This window comes from Canis lupus, chromosome X, assembly GCF_011100685.1.
Source record: "Canis lupus familiaris isolate Mischka breed German Shepherd chromosome X, alternate assembly UU_Cfam_GSD_1.0, whole genome shotgun sequence".
In the NCBI taxonomy this organism is placed as follows: Eukaryota; Metazoa; Chordata; class Mammalia; order Carnivora; family Canidae; genus Canis; species Canis lupus.
In genome coordinates, this window is record NC_049260.1 from 69,518,251 (window position 1) to 69,538,869 (window position 20,619).

The 20,619-nt window shown below is 36.4% G+C and overlaps 1 protein-coding gene across 2 annotated transcripts in view; it reads left to right on the forward strand.

The window, feature by feature from the left end:
• Nucleotides 1–20,619, forward strand: part of FAM133A (family with sequence similarity 133 member A) — an 89,549-nt gene that overhangs the window by 34,911 nt on the left and 34,019 nt on the right. Inside the window, exon 1 of one of the 2 annotated variants that reach the window (XM_038587832.1) lies at nucleotides 15,276–15,404. The exons of the other annotated variant lie outside the window; for it this stretch is intronic. The gene's annotated coding sequence lies outside the window, so the exon portion shown is untranslated. Of the gene's footprint in view, nucleotides 1–15,275; nucleotides 15,405–20,619 lie in introns of those variants that run through there. 2 annotated transcript variants of the gene reach the window in all.

Sequence of the window (20,619 nt, forward strand, 5' to 3'; positions counted from 1 at the left end):
ATTAATTTATCAGCTTTTTTCTTCTATGGATCATGCTTTCAATATTGTATATAAGAATTTTCTGCCCTACCCAAGGTAATAAAGTTTTTCTTCTGTATGTCCTTCTAGAAATTTTGTAGTTTTAGCTCTTAAATTTGGGTCTGTGATTCATTTTGAATTAATTTTTATATATAGTGTGAACAGTCTAATTTTCTTCTCTACTTTTTCAATGTGGGTATCTAATTGTCCCAGCACCATATGTTGAAAGGACTGTCCTTTTTCCCATTGTCTTGGTACCTTTGTGGGAAATCAGTTGACTATAAATATAAGGATTTATTTTTGAACTCCTAATTATGTTCCACTTATCTAAATGCCTATCTTTATACCAGTATCACACTATCTGATTAATTGTGGCTTTGTGTTAAGTTTTGAAATTGTGTGAATCCTCCAATTCTGTTCCATTTTTTCAAGCATGTTTTGGTTACTCTGATACCTTGTATTTCCATATAGATTTTAGGATCAGCTTGTCAATATCAATTTCTTCAAAGAACTGAACTGGTATTTTGATAGGCAGAACTATTGACCTGAATGAACTGGGGTTGGGAGTATTGGATCAGGTCCAGGGCCTAGTGCCACAGATTCCCACTCTTTGTCCACTAAGGTCAGCAATTTTTCAAGAATAAATGCTTCACAGATAGATGGATATATAATTTTGGTCAATTTTCAGAGTGTTGAAATGTTTGCTTTTGTTAACTTTTACCATATTTATAGTGGTTTGGGGGAAGATGATTTCCTGATTTCCTTACCCAGCCATAGCCAAAAGTATTACCATGTACTTTGAGAATCATGTATCATGTAACAAGTACCATGAACCATGCATAGTACCAGGTACCATGAGAATTTGTGTCCCAAGCATTTTCAACACCAAAAGCCCAGTGATAGGATATCTATTGAGCAATGCCAATTCAGTCAGAAAATATGTAAAACTACCACTTCTCTTGTAAAGAAAAAACATGTGAATATTTTTTGCATTGCATTGTGTGTTTAAAATTGTGATAAAAAGACTGAGATTAAGTACATAATTTAATTCAAATGAAGAGATATATAGAACAGATTCATATATGTATGTTTTTTATATACATGGTGCATTTTCAATGAGTTTAAAACAAATCTGTTCCCATATGCTTCTGAATATAAGATTCCAAAAATTTGTGTAAGTTAGTGATTCATCACTTACATGCAATACCCAGTGCTCCACACAGGTGTCCTACTTAATACCCATTACCTATTTAACCCATCTCCTTGCCTACCTCCCCTTCAGCAACCATCAATTTCTTCTCTGTAGATTAGAGTCTATTTCTTAGTTTGCCTCTATTGCACCCCTATGTTCATTTGTTTTGTTTCTTAAATTCTGCATATGAGTGAAATCACATGGTATTTGTCTTTGACTGACTTATTTCACTTAATATAATACTCTGTAGCTCCATCTACATTGTTGTAAATGGCATAGTTTCATTGTTTTCTTTTAATGGCTGAATAATATTCCATTGTATCCATATACCATATCTTTTTCATCCATTCATCAGTCAAAGGAAATTTGGGGTCTTACCATAATTTGGCTATTGTTGATAATGCTGCTATAAACATTTGGGTGCATGTATCCCTTAGAATCAGTATTTTTGTATACTTTGGGTAAATACCTTTAGTGCAATTGCTAGTAGGATAGTTCTATTTTAACGTTTTTGAGGAACCTCCATACTGTTTTCCATAGTGGCTGCACCAGTTTACATTACCAACAGTGTAAGAGGGTTCCTATTCTCCACATCCTTCCCAACAACACCTGTTGTTTCCTGTGTTGTTAATTTTAGCCTTTCAGACTTGTTTGAGGTAATATCTCATTGTAGTTTTGATTTGTATCTCCTTGATAACCAGTGATGTTGAACGTCTTTTTATTTGTCTGTTAACTATCTGTATGTCTTCTTTGGGAAAATGTCTCTTCATGTATGCTGCCCATTTCCTAACTGGATTATTTGTTTTTGGGGCATTGAGTTTGATATGTTCTTTAGGGATTTTGGATACTAATTCCTTTATCAGATGTGTCATTTGCAAATATTTTCTCCAATTTTGGAGATTTCCTTTTAGTTTTGTTTATTGTTTCCTTTGCTGTGCAGAAGCTTTATATTTTGATGAAGTCCCAATAGTTCATTTTTGCTTTTGTTTCCCTTGTGCCTAGAGACATGTCTAGAAAGAAATTGCTATGGCCAAATTCAAAGAGGTTGCTGCCTGTGTTGTCCTCTAGTATTTTGATGTTTTCCTATCTCACATTTAGGTATTTCATCCATTTTCAGTGTATTTTTGTGTATGATGTAAGAAAGTGGTCCGGTTTCATTCTTTTTCATGTTGCTGCCTAGTTTTCCCAAGAGCAATTTTTAAAGAGACTATTTTTTCCATTGGATATTCTTTCCTGCTTTGTTGAATATTAGTGGGCCAAATTGTTGTGGGTCAATTTCTGGGTTTTCTATTCTGTTCCATTACTCTATTTGACTATTTTTGTGCCAGTACTGTACTGCCTTGATGACTATAGCTTGAAGTATGGAATCATGATACCCCCACCTTTGATTTTCTTTATTTGGAATGGCTTTGGCTAATAAGAGTCTTTTATGGTTCCACACAAATTTTAGTACTGTTTGTTATAGCTCTGTGGAAAATGCTGGTGATATTTTGATAGAGATTATATTAAATGTCTAGATTGCTTTGAGTAGTATAGGTCTAGGCGTTTTAACAATGCTTGATCTTCCAGTCTTTGAGCATGGAACATTTTCCCATTTCTTTGTGTCCTCTTCAATTTCTTTCATAAGATTTCTTGGTTTTCAGAGTACAGATCTTTTATCTCTTTGGTTAGATTTATTTATAGGTATCTTACTGTTTTTGGTGCAAATGGAATTGATTTCCTTTTCTGCCGCTTCATTATTGGTGTATGGAAATGCAACAGATTTCTGTATGTTGATTTTATATTCTGCAACTTTGCTGAATTCATATATTAGTTCTAGCAAAGCAATTTTTTGGTGGAGTCTTGGGTTTTCTACATAGAGTATCACAGCATTGTAAATAGTGAAAATTTGACCTCTTCCTGGCTGATTTGGATGCATTTTATTTCTTTTTGTTGTCTGCTGAGGCTAAGACTTCCAGTACTATGTTAAATAATAATGGAAAGAGGGACACCTGGGTGGCTCAGTGGTTGAGCATCAGCCTTCAGCTCAGGATGTGATCCTGGGTCCTGGGATCCAGTCCTACAACGGGCTCCCTACAAGGAGCCTGCTTCTCCCTCTGTCTATGTTTCATCTCTGTGTCTCTCATGAATAATAAATAAAATCGTTAAAAAATAATAATGGAAAGAGTGTACATCCTTGTCTTATTCCTGGTTTCATGGGAAAGGCTCTCAGTTTTTCCTTTTTGAGGATATTAGCTATGGTCCTTTTGTATATGGACTTTATGATGTTGAGTTATGTTCCATCTATCCTTATCTTTTTGAGGGTTTTGATCATGAATGGATGCTGTATTTTGTCAAATGGTTTTTCTGCATCTATTGAGAAGATCATATGGTTCTTTTTTAAATAAATTTATTTTTTATTGGTGTTCAATTTGCCAACATATAGAATAACACCCAGTGCTCATCCCGTTAAGTGCCCACCGCAGTGCCCGTCATCCAGTCACCCCCACCCCCTGCCCACCTCCCCTTCCACCACCCCCAGTTCATTTCCCAGAGTTAGGAGTATTTCATATTCTGTCTCCCTTTCTGATATTTCCCACTCATTTTTTCTCCTTTCCCCTTTATTCCCTTTCACTATTTTTTATATTCCCCAAATGAATGAGACCATATAATGTTTGTCCTTCTCCGATTGACTTATTTCATTTCACTCAGCATAATACCCTCCAGTTCCATCCACTTCAAAGCAAATGGTGGGTATTTGTCGTTTCTAATGACTAAGTAATATTCCTTTGTATACATATACCACATCTTCTTTATCCATTCATCTTTCGATGGGCACCGAGGCTCCTTCCACAGTTTGGCTATTGTGGACATTGCTGCTGTAAACATTCGGGGGGCAGGTGTCCCGGCGTTTCATTGCATCTGTATCTTTGGGGGAAATCCCCAGCAGTGCAATTGCTGGGTCAAAGGGAAGATCTAGTTTTAACTCTTTGAGGAACCTCCACACAGTTCTAATTGTTCGTTTCATTAATGTGGTGTATCACATTGATTGATTTATGAATATTGAAGCATCTCTGCAACCGAGGCATAAATTCCACTTGATTGTGGTGAATAAATCTTCTAATGTACTGTTGAATTTGATTTGCTAGTATCTTTTTGAGACTTTTTGCATCCATATTCATCAGGGATATTGGCCTGAAATTCTCCTTTCTAATGGGGTCCTTGTCTGGTTTTGGCATCAAGGTAATACTGGCCTCATAGAATGAGTTTGGATGTTTTCCTTCAATTTGCATTTTTGCAACAGTTTGAGAATAGGTATGAACTCTCCTCTAAATGTTCTTCCAGTCCGTGGAAGAACCTCCTCCTTCTAAATGTCTGATAGAATTCCCTTAGGAAGCCATCTGGCCCTGGACTTCTGTTCGTTGGGAGATTTTTGATTACTAGTTCAATTTCTTTGCTGGTTATCAGTCTATTCAAAGTTTGTATTTCTTCCTCTTTCAGTTTTGGTAGTTTATGTATTTCTAGGAACTTATCCATTTCTTCCAGGTTCTCCAATTTGTTGGCATATATTTTTTCATAATATTCTCTTATAATTGTTTGTATTTCTTTGGTGTTGGTTGTGATTTCTCCTCTCTCATCTGTGATTTTTATTAATTTGATCCTTTCTCTTTTCTTTTGGCTAAGTCTGCCTCAGGTTTTATCAATTTTATTAATTTTATTTATTTTTTTAAAGATTTATTTATTTATTCATTCAGAGAGAGTGAAGAGAGAGGCAGAGACACAGGCAGAGGGAGAAGCAGGCTCCATGCAGGAAGCCCAATGTGAGACTCGATCCCAGGTCTCCAGGATCACACCCCGGGCTGCAGGCGGCACTAAACCACTGTGCCACCGGGGCTGCCCAATTTTATTAATTTTATTTTTAAGATCCAGGTCCTGGTCTCATTAATATGTTACTCTTTGTTTTAGTTTCTATATCATTTATTCTTCCTCTAATTTTATTATTTCCCTTTTTTTATGCTGGCTTTAGGCTTCACTTGTTGTTCTTTTTCTAGCTCCTTCAGATGTAAATTTAGGTTGTTTATATGGGATTTTTCTCACTTCTTGAAAGGTGCCTGTTTTGCTATTTACTTCCCTTTTATGACCACTTTTGCTGAATCACAAAGGTCTTGGACCATCATGTTTTAATTTTCACTTGCTTCCATGTATTTTTTTAATTCTTTATTTTCCTGGATGACCTATTCAATTTTTGGTAGCAAGTTGTTAGCCTCTGTGTATTTGTGGTCATTCCAAATTTTTTTCGTGGGATTGAATTCAAGTTTGATAGTATTGTGGTCAGAAAATATGTGGTCAGGAAATATGCATGGTATGATCTCAATTGTTGTACTTGTTGAGACCTGATATGTGACCTAGTATGTGATCTATTCTGGAAAATGCCCCATGTGCACTTGAAACAAATATGCATTCTTCTGCTTTAAGATGCAGTGTTCTGAATAGATCTGTGAAATCCATCTGGTCCAGTGTGTCATTCAAAGCCATTCTTTCCTTGTTGATTTTCTGATTAGATTATCTGTCCATTGATATAAATATGATGTTGTAGTCCACTACTATTATTGTACTCTTATGAATGAGTTCCTTTATGCTTGCTATTGTTTATATATTTGGGTGCTCCCAAGCTGGAGGCATAAATATTTTCAGTTGTTAGATCTTCTTGTTGTATATACCCTATTATTATTATATAATGTCCTTCTTTGTCTCTTGTTACAGTTTTTGGTTGAAAATCTAGTTTGTCAGATATAAGTATTGCTACTACAGCTTTCTTTTGACATCGATTTGCATGGTAAATAGTTCTCCTTCCTTTCACTCTCAGGCTGCAGGTATATTTGGGTCTAAAATGAATGTCTTGTAGGCTTCATATAGATGGGCTTTGTTTTTTATCTATTTTGACACCCTATGTCTGTTGATTGGAGTTTTTAGTCCATTTACATACAGAGTAATTATTGATGGATATGTATCTTGTGCCATGTCATTGCTTGTTTTGTCATTGTTTCTGGAGGTTTTCTTTGTTCCTTTCTAGTGTTTATTACTTTTCATCTTCCCACTCAAAGAATCCCCTTTAATATTCCTTGCATAGCTGGTTTAGTGATCACAACCTCCTTTAGTTTTTGTTTAACTCGGAAAATTTTTCTCTTTTTGTATTATCAAAGATAGCCTTGCTGGATAGAGTATTCCTGACTGCAGATTTTTTCCATTCAGCAGATTTGATATATCATGGCATTCTCTTCTGTCTTACCAAGTTTCTGTGGAGAGATCTGTAGCTAGCCTTTTATGGGTTTTCCCTTGCAGTTTAGGGACTTCTTTTGTCCTACTATCTTTAGGATTTTTTCTTTATCATTATATGTTGCCAATAACTACAATATGTATTGGCATTGGCCTCTTTTTGTTGATTTTGATGGGCGTCTATATGCCTCCTGGATTTGGATGTCTGTTTCCTTCCCCCAATTAGGGAAGTTTTTAGCTATTATATCCTCAAATAAATCTTTTGCCCCCTTTTCTTTCTCTTCTTCTAGGACTCCCATGATAGGAATGTTATTGTGTTTGATTGAAGCACTGAGTTCCCTATATCTATTCTCATGTTGCATAATTCTTCTTTCTCTCTTTTGTTCAGCTTCATTATTTTCCAATTTTCTATCTTCTGTATCACTACTTTGTTCCTCTGCTTCTTAAATCCTTGTGGTCACATTGCTGCTGTGTTTGGCTACTCTGTTCCTGGGGTCATTTGTCTGCAGAGTTTCTCCTTGCCTGCAGTGGGCAGTATTTGGACCTTAGCCAGAGTTTGGCAAGTTTTAACTAGGTGTACTCTGGTCTGCTTGTTAAGTGAGATCTGATGCTACTTTCACTAGAACTGATGTCCCGCAGAACTCTCTCTCTGGGAGATATAGTGCATGCTACAGTTTCTCCTGTTCTTCTGGGAAAGGGACCCACTGCCCTGAGACTTAGGCATACTTGCCTGAAAACAGCAGTATCAGCAAAGTGTAGGGGTGCAGACTTGATGTAAGCAGGTTAGGCTGCCCGTGTAGGCTCTGTGCCATTTACTGAACCTGGTTCATGCTGAGGGGCAGGGGATGAAAATGGTGCCAGCAAGCTCCTTTGTCCCCAGAGAGTGATCTCTGTGGCTACTGCTCTCAGATACACACTTCCAGAGGAGCAAATAATCTGCCCTTATATGACCCAATCATTTTGTAGATATCTGTTTTTAAGCTGTCTCCCAAGTTGCTTGTCTGCCTGGAGCAGTGCAGTGTACTTTGGGCTCTATCCCAGCCAAGGCTGCTGCCGTTTAAAACTCCAAACTTCAGGGACATGCTGTGGCAGAGGCCTGCACTGACCTTCTAGGGGAGGGTCTTGCTGTACTGAGATGAATGCGGGTTTGACAGAGAAAGGCAGTTTCATCAGAATGCAGGGGCATAGGATTTGAAGCAATCAGACTAAACAACCAGTGTCAGGGTGAGAAGCCTTCAGCAGGTGTCTCTGTTGCCTATGCTGAGTGGCAGGGGAATGAAGTAACTCCCCCTGGCTCTTTTGTCCCTGGAGAGGCATCTCAGGGAACACCACCTTTCACAGACATTCTCCAAGTGGAGGGAACAGTCTCTCCCCAGTGCACCTTAGGATCCTCCTTTCACACCATGTGCCACAGGGTTTTTTGCCTACCTTCTCTCCAGTGCCCTCAGTTCTATCTCCCAGCCAAGGCCATAGACCTTTAAAACTCCAGTATTTGAGCCCTGCTGGTTGCAAAAACTTAGAAAAATCAGACCCTCTTATTTTCCCAGTGAATGGCTTTAGAGAAGCCTTCCCCTTGTGTGTTTTCCTTTGTGCTCCTCTCTTTCTCTCTTGCCTTTCTCTGCAACCAGGGCTCCCTCCCCTCCACAGCAGCTGCAATTCCATTTCTCCTCCAAACCACATCTTTGCACATCTTGCCTTCTTTGATATGGCCTCTTCTCTCCCTCTAGTTGTGGAGTTTGTTCTGTTAGTCCTCAGGTCAATTTCTTGGGTATTTAGAGTGATTTGATAGTTACCTACTTGTATTCAAGGGATAAGATGAGCCTAGGTTCCTCCTACTATGCTGCTATCTTAGCTCTTCTGTATATGTTTGATCCCACAGGAAATAGTAGATGAATAAATCATTGCTACCCTACTGAAATTCTCTATGTAGTGTCAGGGTCTAAACTAATTGAAGTATAAAGCAGACATCTAAATGTGCATCTCTTTTAAGCCCTGGGTGCATATAGTCAACTGTCTATTCAAAATCTCTACTTGATGGGATGAGCACTGGGTGTTATTCTATATGTTGGCAAATTGAACACCAATAAAAAATAAAATAAAAGAAAACTCTACTTGGATATCTAGCAGAAATCTCAAAATTAACGTTCAAAAACAAATTTGCTCACCCACCCTTTGCACTTATTTTCTTTAGTGAGCCCCATCTTAATAAATGGTACTTCTCTCTGCCAAATTTTAGATACTTGGTAGTTACCTTTGATTCCTTTTCCTCCCTTACCTCATCTCCAATCACTCTCTGAGTGCTCTTAGTTCTACCTCCAAAATAGTATCTTCCCATTTGTCTCCTACTCTAGTTCCAGCAGCCTAGCCCAGACCATTATCGTCTACTGCCACTACTGTATTCTAAATTCTCATAATTGGACACTGCCTAACTCAGCACCCTGCATTCCTTCTTAGCCCACTAATATTATTTCTCTATACAAGGGCACAATGATCTTTTAAAGATGAAAGTATGATCACATCAATTCCCTGCTTAAAATTTTCAGTGGCTTCCCACTTGGCAAACAGTGTGCTCAATTAAGGGTATAATTTAAGAGCTATGGCACTCTAGCCCCAACTTAGTCCAAGTAAACATCATCTCTCTCACCTAGATTAACATTTCTTTTGCATATAACCTTACTTACCTCCTATTTATTATCCATATGATAGAATTATTTTTCTAAAATACAAATTTGAATATATATCTCTTTCTCCTTTATTCTAAACTCTTCCCATGGCCTTTTGGAAAAAGTTCAAAATCTTTAATATTGACCACAAGGTCCTTTATGATCATGCTCCTGCCCATTTCTCCAGCATCATTCCATGCCACCATAATCATTGATCATTATCCTTCAGTTATATTGTCCTAATGTTTCTTGAAGCCAAGCTAACTCCTTTTCAGTACCTTCATATATATTTTTCTCTCTGTCTTGAACAGGACCCCATCCACTTTACCTGGCTAAAGACTATTCATCTTTTGGGTCTTATTTTAAGTCCTACTTTCAAAGAGAGATCTTCCCTGATCCTGTAGACTAAGTATTAGTTATATGCATCAAACTCTATACATTTTCTTTATAGAACTATTACAGTTTTAATTATGTAGCTCTTTGTGGATTATTTATTTAATATGAGCATTTCTAAAATCTATGAGTTTAGAGACCATAGGCATATTGTAAGGTCACCAGCACTATCTAGGACGATGCTGGGCAATAGTAAGCACTCAATAAATATAGGATGAATAAACATGCCACAAGAATAAAAGAGAAAAATAAATTATTTCCATCTAGGAGGATCTGGAAAATCAGGAATTAAAGGAAATATGTGTTTAAAGCCAAAGAGTTAGGAAAGTTCTTGTAATATTTGAAGAATAGTAAGCTACCTTTTGTAACTAAAGCATAAGGATTTCAGTGATATATGGAGTGACTGAATCAGAATATTTTTTAGGGAAGGAACTAGAATTGGCAGTGTGTAAGATATACAAGACATAGAAAAGAGTACGAATATGTATACAAGTAGGACATACTTGGTGCATAGCATTTGCATAACAAGCTATATTATGCATAGGGCCCTCCTAAAAGGTTACAATTATGTGTGTGTAATGTCACTCTGATACATATTATTTCATTTCAAATTTTTCATTGAAATTTTTGTTAAATATGGTTGTAGGTCCTCCCATTATGCCCTCATGATATTATAATTCTTAATACTAACAATTCTAACAATATGAAATTACATTAGCCTGACATATTTACCTTTTTGAAGTATGTTCACATATATTACCTTATTTGATTTTGACCAAAACTCATAAACTAGAGACAGCTTTTCTCATTTTATCAAAGTGAAAACTGGACTCACAGAGGCTAAAAGACCATCCTAAGTTTATATAACTAGTATATGCAAGATGGAGCATTAGATCTTTTTTCCTAAGTCCAAGGTCATTCTCAATTCAGCACATATCCATGCATTTCAGCACTAATTTAACTGTAATTACTTTTTATAACTAATGCTTTTTATAAGGACTTCTTTAACAAGTTCTTATAACTTTGAAGTAACAACAAGGTTAGCATTTGCTACTTTCAAGTTGCTCTTTTGAAATATTTCCACAATTTATAAGGCCTGAAAAAAGGTTGAACAAATGATTATATAGATAAATGGATTACAAATGTAATATTCATTAAAGTTCAATGTTAGTTATTTATTAAAAATAACACCTATAGGGACGCCTGGGTGGCTAAGTGGTTGAGCATCTGCCTTCGGCTCAGGGTATGATCACCGGGGTCCTGGGATTGAGTCCCATTTTGGGCTCCCCACAGGGAGCCTGCTTCTCCCTCTGCCTATGTCTCTGTTTCTCTCTGTGTGTCTCTCATGAATAAATAAGTAAAATATTTTAAAAACCCTATTATTTTAGACCTTTTAAAAAATCTAGGGGCTATTTTAAAAGAGAAAGAATGAGTATCTATGTAAAAGAATTGCATTGGGTTGGTAGAACAGGGATCATCTCATTATCTTTAGAAGCTGAAGAAAGGATGGAAACGAGTAGAGATGCAAAAAGATGGAAATGCAAATATGATTCAACATCTTTTGAGAAAGATGATACAGCGTGTGTATTGTTTAGAGTAATTTTGTTCAGAATGTCTTTTTAAGATTCATTTTTAGAGCAATTTTAGTTTTACAACAAAATTGAGAGGGAGGTACAGAGATTTCACATATACTCTCTGCCTTCCATACCTGCATAGCCTCCCCCATTATCCACATCACTCACCAGGATGTTTTTTAATTTTTTCTGGAGGATGAGCCTATACTGACACATCATAATTATCCAAAGTCTATAGTTTACCTTAGAGTTTTCTTCAGATGTTTATGGGTTTGGACAAATGTATAATGACACATCCACTATTATAGTATCATACAGAGTATTTTCACTGCCTTAAAAATCATCTGTGCTCTGCCCTTTCATCTCCCCACCACTAGAAACCACTGATATTTCTATTGCCTCCATAGTTTTACCTTTTTCAGAATGTCATATAGTTACAGTTATACAGTATATAGCCTCTTCAGATTGGCTTATTTTCCTTAGTACTATGCATTTAAGTGTCCTTCATGTCTTTTCATGCCTTGATAGCTTATTTCTTTTTAGTGCTGAGTAGTATTCCAATGTCTCAATGTACCACACTTTATTTATCCATTCACATACTGAAGGACATCTTTGTTGCTTCCAAGTTTTGCCAGTTATAAATAAAGCTGTTATAAACATCTGTGTGCAGTTATCTGTGCAGACATAAGTTTTCAACTTTTTAAATATATATGCCAAGGAGCACAGTTGTTAAATCATATAGTAATAGTATATTTAGTTTTGTAAGAAACTGCCAAACTGTCTTCCTAACTGGCTAACCATTTTACTGTTCCACCAGCATTGTATGTGAGTTCTTGTTGCTCCATATCCTTGCCAATGTTTGGTGTTGGTGTTTTAGATTTGGGCATTCTAATAGATGTGTAATGTTATCTCATCGCTGTTTTAATTTACATTTCTCTGATGGCATATGTTGTTGAACATCTTTTTGTAAGCTTATTTGGCTTTTTTTTATATAGTGTCTTTTTAACACAGAAGGAAGTCTTAAAAATATTTTCCAATTACCATAATATAAGGGTTATAATGTAAAACTTCTGCTCTGATACTTTTAACATTAGAGTATAGTATAGATAGCATATTGAATATTCTTTTTTTAATAATAAATTTATTTTTATTGGTGTTCAATTTGCCAACATACAGAATAACACCCAGTGCTCATCCCGTCAAGTGCCCCCCTCAGTGCCCGTCACCCATTCACCCCCACCCCCCGCCCTCCTCCCCTTCCACCACCCCTAGTGCGTTTCCCAGAGTTAGGAGTCTTTATGTTCTGTCTCCTTTTCTGATATTTCCTACCCATTTCTTCTCCCTTCCCTTCTATTCCCTCTCACTATTATTTATATTCCCCAAATGAATGAGAACATATGATGTTTGGCCTTTTCCGATTGACTTATTTCACTCAGCATAATACCCTCCAGTTCTATCCACGTTGAAGCAAATGGTGGGTATTTGTCATTTCTAATGTCTGAGTAATATTCCATTGTATACATAAACCACATCTTCTTTATCCATTCATCTTTCGATGGACACCGAGGCTCCTTCCACAGTTTGGCTATTGTGGACATTGCTGCTATAAACATCAGGGTGCAGGTGTCCCGGCGTTTCATTGCATCTGTATCTTTGGGATAAATCCCCAACAGTGCAATTGCTGGGTTGTAGGGCAGGTCTATTTTTAACTCTTTGAGGAACCTCCACATAGTTTTCCAGAGTGGCTGCACCAGTTCACATTCCCACCAACAGTGTAAGAGGGTTCCCTTTTCTCCGCATCCTCTCCAACATTTGTGGTTTCCTGCCTTGTTAATTTTCCCCATTCTGACTGGTGTGAGGTGGTATCTCATTGTGGTTTTGATTTGTATTTCCCTGATGGCAAGTGATGCAGAGCATTTTCTCATGTGCGTGTTGGCCATGTCTATGTCTTCCTCTGTGAGATGAAACAGAATAGAGAATCCAGAAGTGGACCCTGAACTTTATGGGCAACTAATATTCAATAAAGGAGGAAAGACTATCCACTGGAAGAAAGACAGCCTCTTCAATAAATGGTACTGGGAAAATTGGACATCCACATGCAGAAGAATGAAACTAGACCACTCTCTTTCACCATACACAAAGATAAACTCAAAATGGATGAAAGAGCTAAATGTGGGGATCCCTGGGTGGCCCAGTGGTTTAGCGCCTGCCTTTGGCCCAGGGCGCGATCCTGGAGACCCGGGATCGAGTCCCACGTCGGGCTCCCAGTGCATGGAGCCTGCTTCTCCCTCTGCCTGTATCTCTGCCTCTCTCTCTCTCTCTCTCTCTCTCTCTCTCTCTCTCTCTCTCTCTTTCTCTGTGTGACTATCATAAATAAATAAAAAAATTAAAAAAAAGAAAAGAAAGAGCTAAATGTGAGACAAGATTCCATCAAAATCCTAGAGGAGAACACAGGCAACACCCTTTTTGAACTTGGCCACAGTAACCTTGCAAGATACATCCACGAAGGCAAAAGAAACAAAAGCAAAAATGAACTATTGGGACTTTATTGAGATAAGAAGCTTTTGCACAGCAAAGGAAACAGTCAACAAAACTAAAAGACAACCTACAGAATGGGAGAAGATATTTGCAAATGACGTATCAGATAAAGGGCTAGTTTCCAAGATCTATAAAGAACTTATTAAACTCAACAGCAAAGAAATAAACAATCCAGTCCTGAAATGGGCAAAAGACATGAGCATATTGAATATTCTTAAGCATTCTTTACAAATTTATTGTTTATATTTTCAAAATTCCAAGTTTCTTATTGTTTTAAAGATTTTATTTATTTATGAGAGACATGGAGAGAGAGGCAGAGATATAGGCAAAGGGAGAAGCATGCTCCCCACAGGAGCCTGATGTGGGACTCCATCCCTGGACCCGAGATCATGCCCTGAGCTGAGGACAGACACTCAACTGCTGAGCCACCCAGGCATCCCCCAAGTGTCTTATAAAATCAGTAAAGTGGTGTTAGAATTTCCAGGTGACATTAAGAAAAATGAAAAGCCACAGTAAGATAAGCCACTTGCAGAATTAACCAGTGAGATTGCTTGTTAGTAGGTAATTTGATTCAGAAACACCAGAAGCTTTGGTTGAGTTTCAGGGAAGCATGCATAGAATGTGATGATAAATTAGAAAGGTAAAATCTAATCATTTAACAGAAGACTGAATTACCAGAAAAAATTACTATATTAGGAAAAATTGGAGAGCTAGCTGTGAGTTTCCAGCAATGTCTAGGAAAGGAAATTTCCTAATTATCAAATTGGAATAGTCTAGTCCCTGACCCAATGGTGGAGATGGGTAGGCAGATCAAATTAAATCTTGAAGCAGTAGTCATTGAGAATATCTACTGACTACTTTTCTAATGATTCCTGGCTCACCGTGGTAATTTATTATTATAATTTTTATATGTGTATTATCTGATAAATTCAGAATATGCTGGTTATCAAACTGAATATCCCTGTGTTTACAGTATTTCCCATTATAAACTAATAGTTGGGCATTCTGTTTTATATGTTGTCTTGTAACTGCAGTTTGAATTAACCTCCCCAATCCAGTACTGCTAGAACACTGATCAAGTACTAAATAGTATCTACACAAAAGGAAGCAAATATTATGTCTGTGTGGAAGGACACATGGGTGACATCCATTTGTAATCAATAAAACAACTAGGTAGTGATACAGAATATGCCTATTTTTCCTATTTCTACTCTTTATTAAAATTTCCCTTATGGCAATGGTTTTTAGACTTTAATTTATAACATAATAACCTAAGGAAATTGTTAAAATTACAAATTCCTAAATTTCATCCACTGCCAGAGATTTTTGATACACGTAATCCAGGATGGAACATAGGAATCTGCATTAAAAAAAAATCCTATATGATTCTGATCTTGAAGGTTAGTGGACTATACCTTAGCACCACTGTTCTACAGAGAATTTTACTCTCTCTAAATAAGCCTGTGGTGCTTAAAGCATTCTTCACTACTGGGCAAAATTTCATTGGTTTCTATTAGGTTTATGTTAATTGGCTAAATCAATAACATCGGAGCTAGTTCCAGGCTTCTGATTGGTCAGAACTGTGTATGCAAATTACAGCAAGCATTGAGGAAGTAGAAGATAACAGCTTTATGGGGATAACTGATTTGGGGTGGGGCTACGTGAAGACAAAATGGCTGCCAGCTTCACGGTGCCATATGCTCCAAGGTGCAAAACAGAAAATAAAATCCGTTGAGGAGGCCTTTGCTGTTCAGGAACAGAATCAAATAAGTAAGTGTTTATGCCAATGAGTAGCCTAGGGGATATTTTCCCACTACCAGATCTCTCCATTAGTCACCTCAAGTAAAACAACCAATGTAAAAGCGACGTGGTTCCTGTGGAACTCAACATTAGGCCCGTGTCTTTCTCTAAGATCCAGATGATTGCTGCTTCTAAACTCCTATTAGGTAGAAATTTTTGAGTTCCCTCTGGAAATGAGGAACTATTTAATTGAAGATGTGCAGTTGGAAAAATGATTCAGGAGATGGAGGGAGGGGAAAGTTCTTACTTAGGTAATCAGTGAAGAGTGGTATAGGCTAGTGTTGTAACAAGGAAGCAACACAACTAGGGTTTAAATCCATCAGATTCCAAAGTCATTTTACCTCTTTATTAGAATTTTCTAATATTATTATGCATAAGAGTCACCTGAAGTTTGTGTTAAAAATATAAGTCCATGACCCCTGGAATTCTGAAGTCCAGAAATCTATATTGTTAACAAGTATCCTAGATGGCTGTGATACAAATGGTCAGTGTACACTCTGAGAAACATTTTCTCAGAGCAATGGTTCTTGAAGCTTTTAGTTTCAGGATTCCTTTACTTCATTACAAATTACTGAGGACCCCAAAGAGCATTTGCTTATGTGGTAAACAGTAAATAATATCGGATAAATAATAGCTATTGATACTTATGGTATTAAAAATGAAAACTGAGAAGTGTTTAAAATATTTATTAACTCATTGAAAATACCAGTTAATAAGACCATTGCATTTTAACTGGATAACATTTTAGGAAAAGTAATTATATCTTCCAAATTAAAAATATGTAATGAACAGAGTGTATTATTTTATATTTTTAAATCTCTTTAATGCTGACTTAATAATTCTCATATATGTTTCTACATTTAATCTATTGTGACATGATGTTTTGGTTGAAGTATATTAAAGGCCTCATATAAATAACATAGTTGGAAAAATGAGAACCTTGCAGACACCCTGAGAGCATGTTGGAGAACCCCATGGGTCCTGACACCACATTTTGAGTTACAATTTTAGAGTAATATCTGTTTGTTGCTGTCAGGAAGGTTTATGTTGGGCAGTCCATTTTGGTTATAAATGTTGAGAAATATCAAGGAAGGTAGAAAGTTAATGTATTCCAAAGATTATTTTAATTTTGTTAAATTATTTCATAAAATTTACTCATATTTCTTTTATTAATTTACTCTGTCAATTTGAAAGCACTATAGAAATATAAAGTTAGGAGTCCAGATGTTGGAGCAGAATTTTCTTTAAAGAAATTGAGTTTCAGAACAATGATTCCATTGAAGGTAGAGAAATTTCAACAATAGGGAAGAATACATTAGGTGACCAGTTATAAGTAGGAAAAGTGTGATAACAAGGAGCAATCTATAGTTATTTACAGTAGTTATTTACAGTTGATTAAATAATTATAATGGTGAGAAAGTGCTAATAATAAGCTTTTATGGAGGATGATTACTTTCCCTGAATAAAAGAACATTTTGTTCTGGTTAGCATACATTTTCAAATTAGATTATTACATTTTTTGTTACTTTTAAGTTTTAGTTCTTTAACCTAAAACTTACCACCAGTTTGGTGCAAGAACTTTTACAAATATTATTTCTTATTTCCTTTTGGTCAATGTGAAAGAACCTGAAAAGGAAACTGGAAAGGAGCAGCTGGAAAAGTGAGAGGAAAATCAAGAGTGTGTGTAATCCTGGAAGCCAATTGAGGTTAAAATGTTTCAAGGAAAAGGGAGAAATCCACTGTCAATTGATGTTGATTGATGAAATTAAGATAAAGAATGAAAATTGATCATTAGATTTCATGACATGGAGGTTATTAGTGACCTGGACAACAAAAGTCCTCATGGAGTGGTTGAAGTAAAACCCCAGATTGGTGTGTATTCAAGAGAGAATAGTAGAAGAGTTGAAAATAATGCATAAACAGTCCTTTCCAGAGGTTTTGATAAAAAAAAAGGCAATAGAGAAAAGAAACAAGATAATGGGAGAAATGGGGTTGAAAAAGGTGATTTTTCCGTTAGTTTTTAAATGGAACACTTAGCATGTTATACACTAATGTCTTCTTGAAAGCTTCACTAGTAAAAAAAAAAAAAAAAAAAAAAAGAAAGAAAGCTTCACTAGTGATCACAATACACATGGAATCCTTTCCTTATAGAACTCATAATCTAGTGGAGAAAAATGGTATTAAATTATTGCATAAATAATTAGATAATTATCATTGCAATTAGTATTAAAAGAAACAGTACAAAGTTTTATCAGAGTATAATTGCCAGACCTAGCTTCTTCAAGAAAATCAAGACAAGCTTCTCTAAATAAATGATATTCAAGTTGCACTTAGGGAGAGGAAATAGTAAATGGAAAGGCCCTGGGTAGAGGGAATGTGGCATATCTGAGATATTTAAAAAGGCCATTGATTTTGAGGTACAGAGAGAAGATGAGTGAGACAGAAGGTAAAGAGGAAGAGATAAGCAGTGAGGAGGTTATTTAGATTGGAGGCTATATTCTTACTTAAGGTCTTTGGTTTTTATGCCAAGGGTATTAAGGATCCTTGACTTTATGTGTTGGCCACAACAAAAGTGAACCAGCCAAAATTGAAAAGTTAAAGGTGGAAGAGATAGGAAGCAAAATAGAAAGGTGAAATGCATGTTCACTATTTATACTGCTATAGACAGGACATTAGGCTGAGTCTATTTGTAGTTTCATAATCAGTTATATCTCAATATATTCAATTTATTTGGTTTTCAGCAACTGAAGGATTTTTATCTAACTTATCAAATCATACAGTAAGAAGGTCCAATTTGTTAAGATGCCCAAAATGACCGATCATATCATTCCTTATTTATTATATTCCAATTGTTCTTTTTTCTTTTCTCTTAAAAATTAATATAAAACTTATTGTGAAATTTTCAAAAATGTAGAAAACTCGAAAGACTTTTGCAGTGAATATCGATGTACCCACAACCTAGAGTAAAGAACTTTTGTCATTTTGTTGTATTTGCTTTCTCTGTTTTGCTGTTCAATTTGAATTACAGACCTCATGATGCTTCAGATGCAAATTTTTCAGCATGCATCACCTAAAAATAAGGATATTTTCTTCTATATTATCAATGTTATAATATTTAAGATAACTAAAAATAATTTTCTCATATTTTCTAATATTCACCACTTTTAGATATCCTTCAGTGTCCCCTCAAAATCTTTTTTTAACTGTTTTCCTGGGGAATAATTAAATTATTCATTTTAAGTGTAAGAGTTAATTATTTACTGCAGATTTCTTTAATATCACAATCTAATTTTAGAACATTTCCATCACTCCAAAAAGAAACCTCTTATACCTGTTTTCTAATTGAACCAGGATAATAACAAAGTTCACACAAAATATTTAATTGTGTCTCCTTAAATCATCTTTTTTTTTTTTTTTTAGAATATCTTCATTTTGTTCCATGTAATTTCTAGAAAAGACCAGCTGTGTGTTTTATAGACTGGCCCACATTTTGGATTTATCTGTGTGTTTCCTCATTATGTCATTTAACTTGCTCCTTTATTTATTTTTTTAATAAATTTTTATTTATTTATGATAGTCACAGAGAGAGGCAGAAACATAGGCAGAAGGAGAAGCAGGCTCCATGCACCGGGAGCCCGATGTGGGATTTGATCCCGCGTCTCCAGGATCGCGCCCTGGGCCAAAGGCAGGCGCCAAACCACTGCGCCACCCAGGGATCCCTAACTTGCTCCTTTATATTCTCATATACCTGTCAATATTTTCTGTTAGTCTCGATTAGATACCTTATGACTTATTTGGAATAAAGTTCAAATTTTTAATTATCTTCCTCTTCTAAAATGTATACCCCATGAAATCATGGACTTGACCTGTCTTGTTTAACATTAGTGCCTGTCTCATAGTAACATCTCAGTAAATGTTTGTTAAGTGAATAATTGTATTACCTACATTTAGATTATGTATTTCCACATAGAGAATAAACCTTAGTTTAAGATATTTTATTATTTTTTTAAGATTTTATTTATTTATTCATAGAGACAGAGAGAGAAAGAGACAGAGACGCAGGCCGAGAGAGAAGCAGGCACCATGCAGGGAGCCTGACATGGGACTCCATCCCGGATCTCCAGGATCACACCCCAGGCTACAGGTGGCGCTAAACTGCTGCGCCACTTGGGCTACCCAGTTTAAGATATTTTAAATTTAGTATAATCAGAATAAAGTTGTGGAAACATGATTTATGTTCTAAGCCAGTGATTCAGACTGATGGAAAGCAAGTCTCCTTCCATTTCAGCATGTGATAAATGATTTAGATGTTTCTCTGCTTTTGCTCAAATATTTTGGAATAGATTAAGCTACATAACTTACAAAGTTTTGGTAGCACTGCTTATCAGAAGATTTAAGGGACTGCATTAAATAATCTGTATGCTGGAATCCCTGGGTGGCGCAACGGTTTAGCGCCTGCCTTTGGCCCAGGGTGTGATCCTGGAGACACGGGATCGAATCCCGCATCGGGCTCCCAGTGCATGGAGCCTGTTTCTCCCTCTGCCTGAGTCTCTGCCTCTCTCTCTCTCTCTGTGTGCCTATCATAAATAAAAAATTTTAAAAAATCTGTATGCTTATTATTTTTTTAATCTTCTCACCTTTTTTTAATTGGCGTTCAATTTGCCAACAGATAGCATATCACCCAGTGCTCAATCTGCCAAGTGCCCCCCTCAGTGCCCATCACCCAGTCACCCCAACCCCCCGCTCACCTCCCTTTCCACCACCCCTTGTTCATTTCCCAGACTTAGGTGTCTCTCATGTTCTGTCACCATTTCTGATATTTCCCACTCATTTTCTCTTCTTTACCCTTTATTCCCTTTCACTATTTTTTATATTCCCCAAACGTATCAGACCATATAATGTTTGTCCTTCTCCAATTGACTTATTTCACTCAGCATAATACCCTCCAGTTCCATCCACTTCGAAGCAAATGGTGGGTATTTGTTATTTCTAATGGCTGAGTAATATTCCAGTGTATACATATGCCACAGCTTCTTTAACCATTCATCTTTCAATGGGCACCGAGGCTCTTTCCAGTTTGGCTATTGTGGACATTGCCGCTATAAAAATTGGGGTGCAGGTGTCCTGGTGTTTCACTGCATCTCTAACTTGGAGTAAATCCCCAGCAGTGAAATTGCTGGGTCAT